This window comes from Phalacrocorax aristotelis, chromosome 1 (assembly GCF_949628215.1).
Source record: "Phalacrocorax aristotelis chromosome 1, bGulAri2.1, whole genome shotgun sequence".
NCBI lineage: Eukaryota > Metazoa > Chordata > Aves > Suliformes > Phalacrocoracidae > Phalacrocorax > Phalacrocorax aristotelis.
The window spans coordinates 161,636,756-161,641,872 of record NC_134276.1 but is presented as its reverse complement, the minus strand read 5'-3'; the positions used below and the strand labels follow the sequence as shown (position 1 = coordinate 161,641,872).

Genomic DNA, 5,117 nt, shown 5'->3' with positions numbered 1-5,117 from the left:
TGCCAGCATCTGTTATTTCTTCTGTCCCTGGCATCCTTGCTGGGAGTGACGTCTTACACGCAGGAAGCACCGTCTTGCAGCCGAACCTGTTCCCGAGTTCCAGGAACAAGTTTGTTCAGAATTACTGGAAAAAAGGCACAGGACCGGAGTGCCTAAAAATAAATCTGAGCTGATCTCTGCAGTTGCAGCCTTGGAACAGCAAGAGCTTTGTGAAATCCGATTCGGGATCTCTTGGTTCCTGGATTTGAGCCTCTGGCATCCCGTGCGTCTGGTCTTCAGGGGGAGCGGGATGGGATCTTTCCATGCTGCTGGCTTTGGGTGTGCACTGAGTTTGACAAAGGTGGATCCTAGGTTTTGTACTTCCTTGCTTCTATTCTCAAATCACGGAGGAAGGGGAAGGGGTCAGAGCAGCAGCCCTGAGCACCTGTCAACAGTGCTATGCCTGATGCAAACATGCTAAACTCTGTAAAGTAGCACCTGTTGCTTAGGTGCCTGTGGTGGTGTGGTTTGTTTGGGGCTTCTCCTCCTTTGGTTGTCTGATATGCCTGGCAATAAATCACTAAACTTTAGTACTGATTTACTTCGAAATAGCTGCTCCTGTAGTTACGCGTCCCTGCATTATCTAGATGGGAGGCCTATTTCCTGCAGGCTCTATGAAACTCTTGAAACTGATTTTCAGAAACACGTGCTGGGAGTAAATGATGGATCTTGGTGATTTCGCATATTCCTTCCATGCCTGTTCTCTGCCAGCTGAGCTGGAAGAGCTGCTCTTTCATTTGCCTGCTGTGTGAGGCTTCCAGCTCCTCGGATGAGAGAAGAAGAGTAGGAAGGAAGGGGATGGTAGTTTAGGGGTAGTGGGTACTGTCCTGTTGGTCCTGCCTCTATTTTGAGTCTGTTTTTGAGGGATTAGAGTGAAACTGGACTTTCTCCTTTCTACATCTTGCTCTTTGTAAGAGGAACGTTGCCTATGTGGAAGACAACGTCCATCTCTGCGCAGTGCCTTTGCTCCCCTGAGTGTGTGGCCTCACAGTGGGGTGGTAGAGGCAGCATGAGCCTTGATCTGGCTGGGTTCAGGAGAGGTTACTGTGTTTCGGGACAGGAGTGAACTGCATTGCCATTTTGGGAGATGTGGAGTAGCAGGTCTGTGGGGGAGAGGGTAAGTGCCCCTCTAAAGCAGGAGAGTCTCATCCAGTGCCTCAGGTGGGCTGTCGGCTGCTCCTGCTAACAGAGTCCTTGCTGCAAGCAGTTTGCTTGCGTATTAAAGATTTTTAGGCCTTGTTTTTGGTGGTGGGTTTTTTTGAGTTGTTTCTTTTTTTGGATTGAAAATCCATTGTTCTGCCTTGAGCAGAGGTATGGCATTGGCTTCCAACACCTATACGTGCGTTTTTCCCTCAGAATTTCTGGGAAAGCAGTCCTCAGGTAGAGGTGGAAATTTGCTTGGGCGGGGGGGAAACGCGGATGTTCCAGCACTTAACCGGCCTGGGGCAGGGTGAAGAGTTGCGGGAGCGCTGAAGACCTCGGTGCCCAGCTCAGGGAAGGCACGGCCGGGGCTTGGGCAATGGCTCAGCCCTCCCGCCCGACTCCCGCCTACCCGAGTCCCCCCGCCTCCGGGGCGGCCGCTCCCTTTGCGGCGATACCGCCCCTTTAAGAGCCTGTCGGTTACGTCACCCTGTTTTCCCGTCGCCCCGCCCCCGCGGCGCGGGGATTGGGCGGGGTGTGCGGTGCCGTGCGCAGGCGCGGAGGGCCCGGGTGGGCCCGGTGTCGCCATGGCCTCCTGAGGCCCTCAGCGCCCCCGCGCCGGTGCCGGCGCCCGCGGGGCAGCGGGGCAGGGCCCGACCCGACCCCTCCCCTCCTCACCCCGACGAGCTGAGCCTAGCCCAGCCCAGCCCAGCCGAGTCCCGCCTGCTCGCCCGCCCGCCCGCCGGGAGGTAAGACGTGGCGGGGGCGGCTGTGGGGTCGTGGGTCGGGCCTAAGGGTCCGCGCTGGCGTGGGGGGTGTGGGGGTGCCCGGTGAGGCCCCCGCAACCTCACGCCCCCCAGCATTCCCCACATCCCTTCTCTTCCTCCTCCCGTTCCTCGGCGTGGCCTGCGCGATCCCCCCCGGTGCGGGCCCCCCCAGCCCCATTCCCTCCTCCCCACTAACCTCCATTCCTCCCCATTCCCCGCTGCAGCCCGCGGCCGTTCCCACGGTGTGCATCCCTCGCCCGCCCCCCTCCATGCAGCCCCCGCCGTTCCATCTCCACGCGGCGCCCACAGGCTGCCGCCACCACCCCCGTTCCCCCCCCCGTGGCCTCCATACCCTCCCTTCCCCGCCGGATGCAGCCCACGCGGTCTGTTCCCCAATACTTCCCTGCTGCAGCCCCCCCAGTTTCCCCGCGCGTTCACATGCGTTGCCCCAGCGCGTCTCCCCTCCCCCCTCTCCCCCCCACCCCCTCCCCCGCCCAGGTGCCGTCGTGCTGCTCAGTGGCCTTGGGTGGGTGTCATTTTGTGCAAGGGCGCATTTGAACCCAGGCGGGCTGGGAGCACGTTAGACCCCGGCAGGGTGGTGGGCAACAGGTTGGTGTTTGCTGTGTCTCCTCTGGCTCAGGCTGGACGGACTGACTGACACCGTGTGTGCGCCGCTGCAGTAGGTGCGTGAGGAAGCTGCTACTGTGCCTGTGTGCTCCTGTATCGCAGGCGAGTAATGATCGGTCTTGTCTGGATGCTCACGGTGGCTTGGAATTTCAGTTGCTCTGTGAGGGCTAATTCAGTCTTGGCAACTGCAGCGTGCAGTGGAAGGAGGGCTTTGGAAGAACGTGTGCGTGGCTGGGTTCTCATAAATTGTGATCCAGGAAGGGGACTGGAGTGGTTTCAGGGACAGCTCTATGAAAGCTGCCTGGAACACCACAAAGCTGTCAAGAGTGGGGGGAGAGGAGTGGGAAATCTAGAGGAAATACTGAAGATGGTTCCTCGTTACAGAAAGTATGAAACTGTTCTTGCCACATAAGGAGCTTGAACAGGAGTAATTATTGAAGGCAAGGACAGGCTTCCCCAGAGAGAAGACTGTTTACCTCTGTTGAAGAGAAAAATAAAAGGTATTGATCAATAATAGAGTGAAGGCTAACAGGATTAATAGAAATGTCTGTTTCCAATCCTGCAAGAAAAAGACAACAATCGATGAAAATGTAATAAAGCATACATCCCACTAACAAAGGCTTGGCTTTTTTAATGCAGTAGTTAACTGTTCCATTGAATTTGTGTTCCTGGAAGTTATCCTTGAGTCTAAGAGCTTAGCAGCCTCCCTAAAAGGGACCAGAGATTTCTCTAGAAACATTGGTGTTATTCAGGTTTCTGATGCTAAAGGTATTGGTGTGGTAGTTTTGGAAAAAATAAACTCTCACACTTTTAAGATGTTGGCTAAGTACTAAACAATAGGGCTTTAGGAGAGCTTTCCTTATGGTGAAGGTATTCCACAGAGCCACTTCAGGCTTTTTTTTTACCATTGTCCCCAAGAAAGCTGCTTCAAATCAGTTTTTAAGTTGTTGGTATCAATACCATCGCTGTTAAGGTTGTGCTGTAAACCTTAAGTGGTATGTATGCAGCAGGTGGCTATCTCTGCATCTGGAGCAGAAAGGATTCAGTCTTCCTGTAAAATGATTGGGACATCATTGCTATTGAAGTTAGCATTTCTAACCAGTTTGGTGGTGTGGGAAGTCCTTTTTTTCCTTTGAACTGATTTTAGAGACCCAAGTAGAATACAGAGTGCTGAAGAGGTTTTGTTTTGGAAATGTGGGGCAAGAGGAAGACTGCTGCCCAGTCACTCTGGCATCTTTTGTACTTTTATATGTCCGTTTCCTTGGGACATGTGGCAGTTAGAAGGAGAAGGTTCTTAGACATGCGCAAGCTGATCTGAAAATAAAGTTCAGTGTGACTAGCTGTTTCGGCATTGTCGTGGTTTAGCCCCAGTCAGCAACCAAGCAACACGCAACCGCTTGCTCACCCACCTGCCCCCCCGCCCCCGGTCGGATGGGGAGAGAATCAGAAGAGTAAAACTGAGGAAACTCATGGGTTGAGATAAAGAGAGTTTAATAGGTAAAGCAAAAGCCACACATGCAAGCAAAGCAAGGAATTCATTCACTGCTTCCCATGGGCAGGCAGGTGTTCAGCCATCTCCAGGAAAGCAGGGCTCCATCACGCATAATGGTTACTTGGGAAGACAAATGCCATAACTCCGAACATCCCCCCCCTTCCTTCTTCCCCCAGCTTTATATGCTGAGCATGATGCCATACAGAATGAAATATCCCTTTAGTCAGTTGGGGTCAGGTGTCCCAGCTGTGCCCCCTCCCAGCTTCTTGTGCCCCTGGCAGAGCATGGGGAGCTGAAAAAGTCCTTGACTAGTGTAAGCGCTACTTAGCAACAACTAAAACATTTCTGCATTATCAACACTATTTTCAGCACAAATCCAAACCATAGCCCCACACTAGCTACTACAAAGAAAACTATCCCAGCCAAAACCAGGACAGTATCCACCTATTATTCCATACCATTTACATCATGCCCAGGTTCCATGCTATCCCATACCACCTTGTTAATTACCACCCCCTTCCCATCCTTTGATAGACTAAGGGAATGGTATCTGTGTATTCTATGGACCACCCCTGTAAAATGTCTTTAAAATGTCCACAAAACATCCACTGAGTTCATTTAGGCCATGCCTTTAGGCTCACTCAGGACAGGAGAGGTGATGTGTTGTGTGGGGTTACTGGGTACCAAAGCCAGCTCGGGTCAGGTCACTGCTGCACTTGCACTGCTTCTTGTTAAGGGTTCTCGTTCTCCATTGGTTTGTGTGGTTCCTACTATAGTAATTGCTATAGCATGCAACTCAAAACACAGGTTACAATGATTTAAAGGTAGGACTGTTACAATCTCCACTCCTGGTCCCTTTGGGCCAGGTTGTAGGTTTTTACACTGCAATGAGCTCCTCCCCTTGCTCCTAGCCTGGCTAGCAACAAGGGGTTTATGCTATAGTAGTTCCCATAACATGTAACTCAAACCCCAGGTTGCACCAATTTAAAGAGATTTCCATTACAATCTCCACCCCAGCTCCTTTGGACCAGACCAGTGGCTTTAACATTGCA

At 52.6% G+C, this 5,117-nt stretch overlaps 1 protein-coding gene across 2 annotated transcripts in view; it reads left to right on the top strand.

Annotated features, from left to right (window-relative positions):
* Positions 1-1,700: 1,700 nt before the first annotated feature.
* Positions 1,701-5,117, top strand: part of TMEM184B (transmembrane protein 184B) — a 30,966-nt gene continuing 27,549 nt past the window's right edge. Inside the window, exon 1 of one of the 2 annotated variants that reach the window (XM_075077133.1) lies at positions 1,701-1,928. The gene's annotated coding sequence lies outside the window, so the exon portion shown is untranslated. The remainder of the gene's footprint in view (positions 1,929-5,117) is intronic. The other variant, XM_075077124.1, reaches the window with a different exon arrangement.